This window comes from Theropithecus gelada, chromosome X (assembly GCF_003255815.1).
Source record: "Theropithecus gelada isolate Dixy chromosome X, Tgel_1.0, whole genome shotgun sequence".
NCBI lineage: Eukaryota > Metazoa > Chordata > Mammalia > Primates > Cercopithecidae > Theropithecus > Theropithecus gelada.
In genome coordinates, this window is record NC_037689.1 from 64,114,037 (window position 1) to 64,130,879 (window position 16,843).

Below are 16,843 nucleotides of genomic sequence, written 5' to 3' on the forward strand. Positions count from 1 at the left end.
GAAAAGCTTTTAGTCTTTCACCATTGATTATGATTTCCTGATTTGGAAGAAAAACTTTTAGTCTTTCACCATTGATTGATTATGATGTCAACTGTGTTTTTCATATATGAATTTTATTATGTTGAAATAGTTTTGTTTCATAGCTTTAACTTTTTTAATCAAGTGATGTTGAATTAAATTTTTTTTCTGCATCAATTAAGATGATTAATATTATTTTCCTCTTTATTCTGTTAATGTGGCATATTACATTAATTGATTTTAGTATGGTAGAGCATCCTTAGATTTTAGCAATTAATACTACTTGTTCATGGTTTATAAGTCCTTTTAATATGCCATTACTTTTACATTGTGAGTAATTTTTGAGGATATTCTTATCAACATCCATCAGAGAGAATGGTTTAGAGTGTTTTATAATGCCTTTGTCTTTGCTATCAGGGCCATGCTGACCTCACAGTATGAATTTGAAAATATTCTGTACTCTTAAATTTTTAAAAGAGATTAAGAAGGATTGGTGTTAGTTCTTCAAATGTGTTACCAGTGAAGTCAAATGTTTGTGGATTTTCTTTGTTGTAAAGTTTTTAATTACTGTTTCAATCTTCTTAATAGCTATAGGTTTTTATAGCATAGTAACGTCTGGCAATCCTGTTTATTTCTATAAAGTCAATAGTCATGTCCTCTCTATTATGTCTGAATTAGGCATTTGAGTATTATCTTTTTGTGCTTAGTCAATGAAGCTAAAGACTTTTCAATTTGTTTAACATTTTACAAGAATCATCTCATGATGTTATCAATTTTCTCAAGTTTTAAATTATCTGGATTGTCTCCTGTCTTATTTTTGTTATTTTCATCCTTCTGCTAGATTTGTGTTTAAACTTTTCTTTCCTAGTTTCTTAAGGTATAAAATTAGGCTTTTGATTTGAGATTTTTCTTCCCTTTTAATAAAATTGCTTATAGTTCTAAATTGTCCTCTTATTACTTGTTTTGCTGCATCTCATACCTTTTGACTTGTTGTATTTAATTTTCATTTCTCCCACAATATTTTTTAAATATTTTTAATAGTTACTTCCTAGATCTATTGGTTGGTCAAGAGTGTGTTTTTTTCAGTTTTCACATATTTGTGAATTTTCCATTGTTCCTTTTGTTCTTGATTTCTAGTTGTATTCCACTGAATTGAGTTCAGATATGGTATTTGTTGAATTTTAGTCTTTAAAAATTTATCAAAACTTGTCTCATGGTGTAAAATATGGAATTTCCTGAAGATTGTTCCATAATCACTTGAAGAAAATGTATATTCAGTTCTCAATGTGAGGAGCATTCTGTATATGTCTATTATGTCAACTTGATCTGTAGTACTATGAACTTTCCTATTTTCTACCAATGTTTTTTGTGTTCTATCTGTTATTGAATGATCTATTCCTGTTTATGTCTCCAGCTCTTATTATAGAATTTTCTATATATATGTTCAGTTCTGTGAATGTTTGCTTTACATACTTTGGAGCTTTGATGTTTGGTGCATATTTGCTTATAATTGTTATATATTCTTGGTTAGTTAAACCTCCTATCAACATATAATGTTGTTTTTTTGTCTCATAACAGTTTTTCTTTTACATAAAGACTGTTTTATTCTATTATTAGTATAGCCACCACTGCACTTCTTTGGTTATTAATTTGCATGGAATATATTTCCCATCTTTTTATTTTCAAACTCTATACGTCCTTATATCTATAAGGCGTCTCTCATACACACAATGTAATTCGATTATTTTAAAACAATTCATCCACTTATCTATGCCTTTCAATTGACGAATTTAGTCCATTTATATTTTTAAAAAATTCTTATAGGGAGGGACTTATTTTGCAATCTTGTTATTATTTTCTGTATGCTTATTAATTTTTACATGCATCATTCCCTCCATTACTTCTTCTTTCTCTTGTTTAGTTCAGTTTTTGTTATAGCATGTTTTAATTCTCTTCTTATTTGTTTTTGTGTATATTTTCTTTGTGGTTATTATAGGGATTTTCTTTGTGGTTATTATAGGGATTGAATATAATATCTTAAAGTCACAACAATCTATTTTAAATTGATATCAATTAAACTTTATTTGCATACATGGACTCTACTTCTTTATACCTCTGCCCTACTGCTATATATTATTAATATCACAAAGTACATCCTTATATATTGTACATTCATTAAGATAGACTTACACCTTTTTATGCATTTTGTTTTTTTAAATTCTGAAGAAAATTTTAAAAAATTTTCCAAATTGATATTACAATAATCTTGGTTTTCATACTTTTGATGTATTTAACTTCACTAAATATAGTTATATTTTCATCTGGCTTCACATTAACATCTAGTATGCTTTCATTTTGGCTTGAAGAACTCTTTCTAGCATTTCTTGTAGGGCATGTCTGGTGTATTTTGGTTGATAAGGTATGGACTAACAATTCTGAAACTAGTATAAATGTGTGCTATAATAAACAAGTAAATGAATGTCAGATGATGATAGCTTTGTTTCTCACTTCTGGAGAACAAGCAAATAAAAATAACTAGATTTATCATTGTTGTAATTGATTAGAGTTAGAAATAAAAGTATGAACTAATAATTACTTCATATAGATAGAGATGAATAAATGAGTACCCTTAGATTGATAAATATTTGTACACACATGGGCTAGTATTCACACATACATCTATTGATCTGCTAGCTGAAAAGACCGTGAAAAAATGACACGTCAATAACAATAAGAACACCAAGAAACCAGATCCAATAAACTTGGTCTGGTTTTTAGTACCTTTATCCAATAAGCAAGAGCAGATTTACCTGGGAAATAATGGATTTTAGGACATTTTAAGAAATACAGAAGATAAACTTGGAACATTGTGTAATGACAGAAAGTAAAGGAAATACTCAACAATTAAATGATAGGAAACACACACATACATAATGATTGGGTATGCCAAATTAGCATAGGAGTTTACTTAAAGAGCTCCCAGCTGTGAATAGTGGCTCACCCATGTAATTCCAGCACTTTTGGAAACTGAGGAAGGAGGATTAGTTTAGGCCAGGATTTCCAGAACAGTCTGGGCAACAGAGCAAGACTGAACCTGTACAAAATATAAAACACCTGACTGTGTGTGGTAGAACATACCTATAGTTCCAGCTATGTGAAAGGTTGAGGCAAGAGGATCACTTAGACCCCTGAGTTTGGGACTGCAGTGAGCCATGATCACACCACTGCACTTCAGCCTGGTCAATAGAGCAAGACCCTGACTCAAAACAAAAACAAAACAAAATGAAACAAAAACAGAGATCTTAATAGCCAAAGATGAAAGAATTTGAAAAACAAAATAAATAAATTACATTGTAGTGTAACCTAAGGAAAAAACAAATATGTATGAGTTCACACTGACATAAATAAATGAATAAATAACTAAATGGGGGACAATGAACAAATGTCCCATTTAGAAGAATTCCAAATAATTTAAATTAGATACTACCCCCACAAGGAGCTCCACTAGTTAAGTATGGGCTGAATATGGTGACATTCTTTTGAACTGCACAGTATGTGAAGGGGTAAAAATATTGACTTTTATAGTTGAAGAACCCTGACAAACACTAACTTTGCCAAGTGATCAAGGTTAACACTGCCCGTGAGAAATTGTGTTCATAGCATGTACCCTTGATATAACGTGATTCTAAAGGCACTTTACCTCCGCAATCTTCTGGAAAAAAAAAAAAAAAAAAAAAAAAAAAAAAACATAACCAGTCTACTCATGGGAAAAAATTAGACATATTCCAATTAAATGACATTCTACAAATTACTTCATTAATACTTTACAAATCTGACAATGTCATCATAAACAAAGAAATTCTAAGAATCTGTCATAGACAAGAGGAGCCTAAGGGGACATGATAACTAATATGATGTGATATCTTGTGTGAAGTCTTGTAATATAAAAAACACATTAGTTAAAATTAAGAAAATTGAAAAAAGTATGGGCTTTAGTTAGCAGTAATGTATCAATATTGATTTGTCAGTTTTGACAAATGCACCTTACTGAGGCAATTTATTAATGTAAGGGGGGAAACTGGGTGTTGAATACATGGGAATACTCTGTACTGTATTTGCCACTTTTCTGAAAATTTAAAGATATTCTAAAGAAAACATTATTTTAAAATGAGCTAATGCCAATGTCATCTTTCTCCATTGTTTTTTTCATTTTTAACATCTCTGCTTTCTTTATTCACTTGATAGAGGTTCTTTGCCAAATCTCCTGCTACCAGAGCTGACTTGGGGAATTCTACTTCTTCTATTTTATTTTTCTATATTTAGTGAATGTTATGTCTCTATTTCATTTATAGTGGTCAATGAACCATATGCTATATACATTTTGGGTTTATTCTTTTCTGTCTTTTTTCTTAAAAGCCCCCATTTTATGCTTTTACTGTTCATTCATTTACTCTACAAATATTTCCTGTGTATCTAATATATTATTTTGCTGGACACAAAAAATAGAATAATAAAGAAAACAAATAAGATCTTTTTTTTTCTAATGAAATATACAGGGGAATTTAGAAAGTGTAGCATCTGAATTTATTCAGAATTCTAGAACAGTGGGCATATAGGCCTAGATTTTAAAAACTAACATTATCACTTGTTAACTATTTTATCTTGATTAAATAGCTTAATCGCCATAAACCTCAGTTTCTTAACCTATAAAATTGGGAGAAAATAATACCTGCTTCATAAGATTGCATGAGATTTAAATAAATAGTTTACATAAAGGATTTACATGTACATGTTAAAATTGCTTGATAAAAACTTGACACTTTCAAAATTTGCCTTACTCCAGGCAAATCGACTTTTAAAGTAAATGCCTATGGGACAGAATTCTCATTTTGTCATTCTCCATTAAGTTCTGCCTGTCAACTATCAATGTTTATATTGTCTGTGTGTGTGTGTGTGTGTGTGTGTGTGTTTATGTTTATGTGTGTGTATATGTGTTTATTTCTTGTTTCTCATACTAGGGCAAGTGGTTTTGCATTCTTTTCGTTTATGCTACTTAGCACATTTCCGTGCATATATCAATGTTGCTGATTATGTGGCTAAAACCCTGATTTTTTTTCATTATTTAGAGAATACTTTATTAGTTTCTGTAATCAAACCCATGTAGATAAGACCTTATGTATTTAATACAGTGCATTACGCCTGTACAAATCGAACAAAAATAAGTTTAATGTTTGTAGACCAATATGGCTAATAATTTCTGTACAATGCCAACTCAACACAGTAAACTGGGATACTTTTTCCAAAGTTGACAGCACAGCTAAAGTTTCCAAAAATTCAAATTATATATATATATATGTATGTGTGTGTGTATATATATAGAGACCAATAACAGCAGTATGTTACAGATCAATAGCAGCAACAGTTTTTCCAGATTCTGCAGTCATCTGAACAAAATTATAGAGACATCCAGCACAGTCCATTACAAAAAATGGAGGGGGGATGTAAAAAAAAACCCAGAAGACTGCAAAATTCTGTTACTGTTGTGGTACCTGGTGCCATTTTTAAAAAATAGCTTCTAATTCATCATCTGGAAAGAAAACATTCTAGAATAACATAATTAAAACTAGCTCTGATAAAGCACAGTCAATACTAAGTATCGTAAAGCAGGTACAAGATATTTTACATTCACAGAGGTATGATACAGTACTGTCCTATATCTATAATACTAGAGGATACAAATATGCCGGGCGCGGTGGCTCACGCCTGTAATCCCAGCACTTTGGGAGGCCGAGGCGGGCGGATCACAGGGTCAGGAGATCGAGACCATCCTGGCTAACACGGTGAAACCCCGTCTCTACTAAAAATACAAAAAAATTAGCAGGGCGCGATGGCGGGCGCCTGTAGTCCCAGCTACTCAGGAGGCTGAGGCAGGAGAATGGCGGGATCCCGGGAGGCGGAGCTTGCAGTGAGCGGAGATCGCGCCATTGCACTCCAGCCTGGGGGACAGAGCGAGACTCCGTCTCAAAAAAAAAAAAAAAAAAATAGAGGATACAAATAAAAGGCATTATTTGAGAGTTGATTCTACTTTTCCAGCAGAGGGCCCAAAGGACGGCATGACACAGCTCTGTAAAGAAATGCACCTTCTTAGGATTTCCTTTAATTAGGGGCACAGTTCCAGGTTGTCACTGTTCTTCGTGAATATCAGCTAAAAACTGGTGTGATTCAAGGAAACCTCCTGAAACACTGGCCAACCCACCTGGTTTCTGTCAGGAAAAAGTAGAAGAAAAACCACCCCGTGCACCATCCATAGCCACCAAACCTATTAGAACTGGAGCGATCAAACCTCAGGCGATCAAAACCGAAGAAACAAAATCTTAAAGGCTATGGTTTATTGCAGGTGATCGGGAGAGGAGGAAGGAAAACATGGAGAATTAAGTCAGATAATGCCGGCAGCCAAAGGGGCAAAATGGTCTGTAACATGATCCTGTTCAGAGCTTGGAGATGCACAAGGGACATAGGAACAATTTACACTGACACACAGATGCTGTACCAGTAAAAATGAGGCTTTGTAAGCTTGTACCTACAATGTAGCATGCGCTGAATTGATGGCCATGCATCTTCAGTTAGAATTTATATATAAATATATGCACCCATTTTTTGAGTACATATAATTTAAACGTAAAAATCCTTATGATTAGATGAAACACCAAAAATACAAGGAAAATAACACTGCAGAGGAATAACTCAGCCTGAACAATATGGTGGTCCCAGCTAATACACCAGGTGTGGTTTTTTTGCTCCCTTATGTTCTTTGGATATGGTTATGGTGTTTGTAGGCTTGGAGGTGAAGAACTGAAGATGACTGGTGCTGGATAGAGAAACCTTATTTTTTATTATGACAGCTTGCTGTTTTTATAACACGATGATTGAGTTGAACACAATCAAAGTACAGTAGTAACTGATCTCCCCTTCTTCCTGGATGAGTGAGTAGATGATTAAATATTGATGTCAGCATCTTTGAACCATATCATAATGAACAGTGTTTGGCTGCTGCTTCTGCTTGAAACGATGCTGTGTTTTGGTTGTGATCCGAAGCTTTGAAGCACTACTTGGCATCTCCTTTCTTCCATGGAGCTCTCACCATTCAAACGTGACAGATTCGTTAAAATACTACTTAGGTTGAGTCTTCCTTGCCCCTACTCAGTCATCATTGCTAGAAACCCATGGTTTAGGGGTTCTTTTCTTTTTCTTCCTTTTCTTATACCAGTTTTAAACCCTGATTTTTTATGGAAATAAACTGTGTGGCTATCCATTCAGATAAATACCAACACCACTTACTAATGAGGGCCTGTGGACAGGATTGTACCATGCATTGGAAAGAGCCCATATATATTCTTAATTCCACTAATATTTACTTTTTTTTTTTTTTTTAACCAACCAGCTACAAGATGAATTTTTCATTCCACTAAAGTCAAAGTTCCTGGAGAATCTCATTGTTTTCATTTTAAAAGTGGATATAATGTAACGAGGGAAAGCAAAGTCAATACAAAATGTTAATTCCAATAGAAAAAAAAATCAGCTGTTTACTTCCTAGAGAGTAAAAGAAAGAAATTCTCACAAAAATGTAATTTTATTTAATATTGATATATTAATTCATGATAACAAAAGAATGCTGGGTTCCCTTGAATTTGAAAAGGCAGCTTGTGATCAGTGTTAAGCAAACTTGATGGTCCATATCTCACATTTCAGCTGTCATCACACAGTGTTACAAAACTCATGATCAGAATTACAGATACCACTTACTTTAGTTGCTGACTGAAATGTACTCTTTAGCACAGAAATAGGGAAGGACTTCTTCATGTTAATAAAATTTTTCAAAAACTTTGACAAAGATTTTCTCCTTACATTTTGTGTTCAGTGATAAGAAGAACATGAAGGGACATGGTTGCTGCTTACTAATAAACGTAGTAATACTTGTAAAACTGCTACTTATTTTATTTCAGTTCTAGCACCAATTATATAATATTCTCTCAAAAATGTAGCACTTGAAGTTTTCTAAGTATGTTCCTTAGAAAGTTGGGTATTTATCATCACAAAGTGTGTAACTTACCTAGGGAATTGTTCAAAAGATACGACATTTTTTTTTTCCCTGAAGTATTGGTATAATTCTTACATTCTTTGAAACTGCTTCTTTTACTTCTGTCTATTATAGAACACAAAATGTTGGTGTTGTAAGACACCTAGAGACAATCTATTAAAAATCATTTGTTTTACAGATGAGGAAGCAGACATTTAGACTTTTTTCAACATTTTTTCAAAATCTATACATGTTAGCAGATGTCAGTTTTAATAGATTTACATAAACTAATTTCAATGTTAGCTATGATATATTGTCTAAAAAGTGTAGAGTATACTTCAATTTATTATACAATTAATACACGTAATAACTATTATTACTTAACACAAAAATAGGCTAAGCATCAAAAACAAAAAAGCAGCTTTATAGGTAATATAATAATATAAAGAAGAGTTTCAAAAGAATATAAAGATTATAGCAGTAATTCAGCCGTAATGGTCAATGCACTTCTTTTTAAGGAACATAATTAAAATATCCAGGCTGGGTGTAGTGACTCACGCCTGTAATCCCAGCACTTTGGGAGGCTGACGTGGGCGGATCACCTGAGGTCAGGAGTTCAAGACCAGCCTGGCCAACAAGATGAAATCCCACCTCTACTAAAAATACAAAAATTAGCTGGGCGTGGTGGCAGACGCCTATAATCCCAGGTACTTGGGAGGCTGAGGCAGGAGAATCGTTTAAACCTGTGAGGTGGAGGTTGCAGTGAGCCGAGATCATGTCACTGCACTCCAGCCTGGGCAACAGAGTGAGACTCCATCTCAAAATAAATAAATAAATAAATAATAATTAAAATATGCACAGAACCTGTGAAACTGTATATTCTTGCTTAAAACAAAAGATTTTTAATGCTTTAGAGACCTCTTTGTGGAAAATTTAGAATCTACTTGTTGATCAACCTTGAACAGAGAGCAACGAATATGTAACTAGTTTTGTTACTGTTACTGTTTTTGCTGTTTGCTATGCCCTGGGAATTGGAGGTATTTATCATGATGGAATATAAGAAGACATTGGGAGGTAGTTATTCGAATTAGGAATTATGCTTCTAAATTAATTTTGTAAATAAAATTACAAAAATGGACTTGCTATTTTCATGTATCTTCAAATCTATAGAATGCTTGTTTACTATGAAGTGTTTTATTTCTTAAAATTTTAACTCTTCTGAAGATTCACATTCTGCTCACTTAGAAATGGTAAGAGTGAGTTCCTTGGCCTAGATAGAAATTCTGTCCCGAACTAAGGCCCAGCATTTTTATCTGTTCTTGGCAGTCTGTCTATTTTAATGAAAGGTGTTCAATTCATTTGGAATGCTGATATTTTTTCTCTTGATTAATTGTCATGCAGTCTACTTTGGAGCTGAAATTAAAATATTCTAGGAGCAAACTCAGACGGGGAGCAAGATGGCAGCATAGAAGGCACCCTTGATTACCCCCCACCCAAGGACACCAATTTAACAACTATCTACACACGAAAAGCCCCTTTGTAAGAAACAAAAATCAGCTGAGAACTCATAGTACCTGGTTTCAACTACTTATCGCTGAAAGGGACAGTGAAAAGGTAGGAAAAACAGTCTTGAATCACCAATGCCAGCCCTCTTCCCACCCACTGGCAGTGCTAGTGTGGTGTGAAGAGCATTTTCTTTGTTGTTGTAGTGGGGGAAGGGATTGACTTAGTGATGCTCTGTTATAGCAGAAACAAAACTGGACCAAACTTAGCTGACACCTGCCCACGGAGGGAGCATTTAAGCCTGCCCTAGCCAGAGGAGAATTGCCAATCCCAGTGGTCCAAACATGACTTCCAGCAGCCTCACTACTGAGAGCTAAAATAAATTTGAAAGGTAGCCTGTGTCACAAAGGCTGCAATTCCTGGGCAAGTCCCTGTACTAAACTAGGCCCAGAGCTGGTGGACTGGGGGCAGGGACACATGACCTATTGAGACACCAGGTAGGGTGGCTAAGAGAGTGCTGTAATCACCCCTCTTCTGACCCCAGGCTACACAGCTCATGGCTCCAAAAGAGACTGCTTCCTTCTACTTGAAGACAGGAGAGGAAAGAGTGGGGAACCGGGGGGGACTTTATCTGCATCTTGAATACCAGCTCAGCCACAGCAGGATAGGGTACCAATCACAGTTGTGAGGCTTCCTTTTCAGGACCTCAATCCCAGATAACATTTCTAGACACACCTTTGGTCTGAAGGGAACCCTCTGACATGAAGAAAAGGATCCAGTTTCACCAGCATTTCTCACCTGCTAACTGAAGAGCCCTTGAACCCTGAATAACCAGCAGCAATACCCAGGCACTTCATCAAGGACCTTGGGTGAGACTCTGAGATTTGGAGGCTTCAGGTGAGACTCAGCACATTCCCAGCTAAGGTGGATACAAGGTGAGAGACTCCTTCCACTTGAGAAAAATGGAAGGAAAAGGGACATTGTCATGCACTTTAGATATTAGCTTAAACACAGAAGGGTAGATCAAGTGGGCCATCGGTGTCCCCAATTCCAGGACTTGGCTCTTGGAACACATTACTAGACCAGCCTTTTGTGAGAGGAGAACCTACTGCCCTAAAGGGGGAGTCCAAGTGAGGCAGCATTTACCACAAGCTGATTTAAGAGCCCTTGGGCCATAAGGGAACATCAGAGGTAGTTTGGCAGTACTCCCCACATGTGGAAAAAATCCTAGACACATGCAATCTACCAATATTTAACCATGAAGAAATCCAAAACCTGAATTTTCCAATAAGAAGTAATGAGATCACAGCCATAATAAAAATTATCCCAGTAGAGAAAAACCCAGGACACGATAGCTTCACTGCAGAATTCCACCAAATGTTTAATGAAGATGTAATACCAATCATAGTCAAATAATTTTGAAAGTTAGAAAAGGAGAAAATACTTCCAACATCCTTTAATGAAGCTAATATTATCCTAATACGAAAACCAAAGACATGTCCACAAAAGAAAACTACAGACAAATATCCCTGATGAATATTGATGCAAAAATCCTCAAGAAAACACTGGCAAATATAATTCAACAATATATTTAAAAGATCATTCATCATAGCCTAGTGGGATTTGTCACTGAGATGCAAGGATGGTTCAACATGCACAAATCAAGGTGATAAATCATATCAACAAAATGAAGCACAAAAGTTATATGAACATTTCAATTGGTGCTGAAAAGGCATTTGAGAATGTTAAATATCCCTTCATAACAAAACCCTGAAAACACTGGACACAGATGTAATAAACCTCAACCTAATAAAAGCCATATATGACAGACCCACAGCTATTATCATATGGAATGGGGAAAAACTGAAAGCCTTTCCTTTATGATCTGAAACATGAAAAAATGCCCACCTTCACCACTGTTCTTCCACATAGCACTGGAAGTATTACCTAGAGCCAACAGACAAGAAATAGGAATAAATGGCTCTCAAATTAAAAATGAATAATTCAAATTATTCTTGTTTGCAAACGGTATGATCTCATACTTGGAAAAACCTAAAGACTGCACCAAGAAACTACTAGAAATGATAACACATTTGAAAAATCACAGGATATAAAATCGATACTCAAAAATCTGTAGCATTTCTATATGGCAATTGTGAACAATCTGAAAAGGAAATCAAATGTAATTCAATTTATAATCACAACAAAAAATAAAATTAAATTATTAGAAATTAGCTTACATGAGGAATTAAAAGATCTCTATAAGTACAATTACAAAACACTGATGAAATAAATTGAAGAGGATACCAACAATTGCAAAGATATTCCACATTCTTGGATTGGAGGAATCAATATTGTTAGAATGTCCATAATACCCAAAGCAATCTACAAATTCAATGAAATCCCTATTAAAATAGCAACAATATTCCTCACAAAGATAGAAAAAAAATCCTAAAATTTATATAAAACTACATACACACACACACACAGAGACAGAGAGAGAGAGAAAGAGAGAGAGAGAGAGAGAGGGAGAGAGAGAGAAAAGAATAGCTGGAGCAGGCCGGGCGCGGTGGCTCAAGCCTGTAATCCCAGCACTTTGGGAGGCCGAGATGGGCGGATCACGAGGTCAGGAGATCGAGACCATCCTGGCTAACACGGTGAAACCCCGTCTCTACTAAAAAATACAAAAAAAAACTAGCCGGGCGAGGTGGCGGGCGCCTGTAGTCCCAGCTACTCGGGAGGCTGAGGCAGGAGAATGGCGGGAACCCGGGAGGTGGAGCTTGCAGTGAGCTGAGATCGGGCCACAGCACTCCAGCCTGGGTGACAGAGCGAGACTCCGTCTCAAAAAAAATAAAAATAAAAAAATAAAAATAAAAGAATAGCTGGAGCTATCCTAAGCAAAAAGAACCAAACTGGAAAAATCATATTACCTGACTTCAAATTATACTCCAGACCTATAGTAACCAAAACAGCATGGTATTGTAATAACAACAGACACATAGACAAATGGAACAGCAGAGAGAACCCAGAACAAAAACCACACACAAGCAGTGAATTCATTTTATACAACAGTGACAAGAACATACACTGAAGAAAAGAGTCTCTTCAATAAATGGTTTCGGAGTAAGTAGATATTCATCTGCAGAAGAGGGAAACTAGACCCCCATCTCTTGCCTTATACAAAAATCAGATCAATATGTATCAAAGACTTAAATCAAAGACCTCAATCTGTGAAACTACAGCAGGAAAACATGAAGGGAACTCTCTAGGACATTGGTCTGGGTAAACACTTTTTGTGTAGTACTCCACAGGCATAGGCAACCAACACAAAAATGGACAAATAAGATTACATCAAGTTAACAAGCTTCTGCACAGCGAAGCTGGAAATGACTAAGGAAACCATTAACAACATGAAAAGGCAACCTACAAATTGGGAGAAAATATTTGCAAACTACACATCTAGGAAGGGATTAATAACCAGAACATATAGGGAGGTCAAACAGCTCTATAGGAAAAAAATTTAATAATCTGAAAAATGGGCAAAATATCTTAATAGGCATTTCTCAAAAGAAGAAATAGAAATGGCAAACAGGCATATGAAAAGGTGATCAACGTCGTTGATCATCAGAGAAATGCAAATCAAAACTGCAATGAGATTGGTTAAAATGGCTTATATCCAAAACACAGGCAATAACATATGCTGGCAAGGATGTGGAGAAAAGGGAACCCTCCTACATTGTTGGTGGAAATGTAAATTAGTACAATTACTATGGCGAATAGTTTGGAGCTTCCTCAAAAAACTAAATATTGAGCTGTCATATGCTCTAGCAATCAGACTACTGGGTATATACCCAGAAGAAAGGAAATCAGTATATCGAAGAGATGTCTACACTCCTGTGTTTGTCACAATAGCCAAAATGTGGAGGGAACATAAGTGTCTATCGACAGATAAATGGGTAAAGAAAATGTGGTACATATACACAAAGGAGTACTATTCAGTCATCAATAAGAATGAGATCCTGTCGCTTGCAACAACATGGATAGAATTGAAGGTCATTATGCTAAGTGAAATAAACCAGGCACTGAAAGACAAATATCACATGTTCCCACTTATTTGTGGAATCTCAAATTCAAAACAATTGGGTTCATGAAGAGAAAGTGTAGAAGGATGGTTAACAGAAGCTGGGAAGGGTATTGGGAGTGTCAGGGGCAAGTGGGGATGGTTAATGTACAAAAATGTTAGAAAGAATAAATGAGACCTAGTATTTGATATTACAACAGGGTGACTGTGGTCAATAATAAGTTAATTATACATTTAAAAATAACTAAAAGAAAATAACAGAATTTTTGTGTAACAGAAGGATAAATGCTTGAGGATATGGCTACTCCATTTTACATGACATGTTTATTACACTTTGAATGCCTGTATCAAAACATCTCATGTACCCCATAAATATATACACATACTATATGCACATACATATATATTTTAAAAAAAATTTAGGTAGCAAGATTGTGCACTGAAGGAAAACACCAGGAATAGATACAGTGTCCATAGGCTTCCATTTTACAAATATTGCTGAAATGCTCCGATACAGAAGTATAATAATGTTGTCAATTAATATATAAAGTCTGTAAATTTAGTATGGATTTTCATTTCTTCATCTTATTTTCTACAACATTCCCAAAATATGCTTAAAATATTTGTGGGCCCGGCCGGGCGCGGTGACTCACACCTGTAATCCCAGCACTTTGGGAGGCCGAGGCAGGCTGATCACGAGGTCAGGAGACCATCCTGGCTAACCTGGTGAAACCCCGTCTCCATTAAAAATACAAAAAAAAAAAAAAAAAAAAAAAATTAGCCCGGCGCGGTGGCGGGCGCCTGTAGTCCCAGCTACTCAGGATGCTGAGGCAGGAGAATGGCGTGAACCCGGGAGGTGGAGTTTGCAGTGAGCCGAGATATCGCCACTGCGCTCCAGCCTGGGAGACAGAGTGAGACTCCATCTCAAAAAAAAAAAAAAAAAAATATATATATATATATATATATATATATATATATATTTGTGGGCTCTTGATTAGAGAAGAGAACAATTCTGTCACACAATTGTTAATAGTGATTAATTTTTCATTACAAATAGAGTTATTGATATTTTTATTTGTTAAGAATTATCATAATTTATTCTTACAATAGCTGAACACATTGTATTGTATATGCTTTTTATTTCTATATTCTTTAATCAGACAACTTCAAAAGATGAGTGTATATAGATTGAACAATATTGTTATTTCCAGCTTCAATGATGTATAAATGAAATATTTAAATTATACATATTGTAGATCTACAAATGAAGATTTGACCTTTTTATACATTGGTGTTTTACTAATTTTTAATCTTTTGTTTTGTGGGTACATAGTAGGTGTATATATTTATGGGGTACATGAGATGATTTGATGCAGGCATGAAGTGTGTAGTAATCACACTATGTAAAATGGGGTACCCATCCTCTCAAGTATTTGTCTTTTGTGCCATATAATTCTATTATATTATTTTAGTTATTTTACAATGTGCAATTAACTTATTACTAACTGCAATCACCCTGTTGTGATACTAAATACTAGATCTCATTCATTCTTTCTAACTTTTATTTTGTACCCGTTAATCATCCCCACTTCCCCCTGAAGCCCCCATTACCCTTACCAGCTTCTGTTAAATCCTTCTACTCTCTCTCCATGACTTCAATTGCTTTGATTTTTATAATCCACAAATAAGTGAGAACATGGGATGTTTACCTTTCTGTGCCTGCTTTATTTCACTTAGCATAATGACCTTCAATTTCATCCACGTTGTGGCAATTGACAGGATTTCATTCTTGTTTACGACTGATAGTACTCCTTTGTGTATATGTACCACATTTTTTAACCATTAATTTGTTAATTGACACTTAGATTCCTTCCTAATCTTAGCTATTATAAACAGTGCTGCAACAAACATAGGAGTGCAGACATCTCTTTGATATACTGATTTCCTTTAATTTAGGTATATACCCCAACAGTAAGATTGCTGGATCATATGGCAGCTCAATTTTTATCTTTTTTCAAAGAACCTCCCAATGGTTTTTCATAGTGGTTGTAAAAATTTATGCTTCCATCAACACTGTATGAGGGTTCGCTTCTCTTCACATTCTTCCCAGCATTTGCTATTGCCTGTGTTTTGGATATAAGCCATTTTAACTGGGATGAGATCCTTCATTGTAATTTTAAAATTATTGTTAGATTATTTTATGTATGATTTCATTTCCTTTATTTTTTCATTATAATTTTGATTTGCATTTTTCCTGATGATCACTGATGTTGAGAACTTTTTCATAAGACTGACATTGTTACGTCTTCTTTTGAAGAACGTCTGTTCAAATCTTTTGCCCATTTTAAAATCAGCAATTGAAATGATCAAATAGTTTTGTCCTTCATTCTATTGATATGATGTACCACATAGATGGATTTGCATATTTTGAACCATCTTTGCATTTCAGGGATAAATCCTACTTCGATATTATGAAGGATCTTTCAAATATACTGTTGAATTCTATTTGCTAGTATTTTCTTGAGGAATTTTGCATCAATATTCATCAGCGGTACTGGCCTGTAGTTTTCTTTGTTTGATGGGTCTTTGGTTTTGGTATCAATGTAGTATTGGCCTCATAGAAAGAGTTTGGGAGCATTCTCTCCTTCTCCAGTTTTTGAAATAGAGTAGCATTGATATTAGTTCTTCTTTAAATGTTTGATATAATTCAGCAGTGAAGCCATCAGGTCTGATATTTCCTTTAGTGGGAGACTTTCTGTTACGGCTTTGATCTGGTTCCTTGCTTTTGCTCAGTTTAGGTTTTGGATTTCTACATTGTTCAATCTTGGTAGGTTTTATTTTTAGGAATTTGTCCATTTCCTCTAGGTTTTCCGATTTATTGTCATATAGTTGCTCATAGTAGCCATTAATGGTCCTTTGAATTTCTGTGGCAACAGTTTTAATGTCTCTTTTTTTTTTTTTTCATCTCTGATTTTATTTATTTGTATCTTCTCTCTTTTTCTTAGTTTGGCTAATGGTTTGTCAGTTTTGTTTAACATTTCAAAACGCCAATTTTTGTTTCATTGATTATTTGTGTTGTTCTCAACCTATGTATACATCGCAAAATGCTTAAAACAATCTATTTTACATATTATAATCTCATGTGGTTTCCTTTTTCCCTCCCC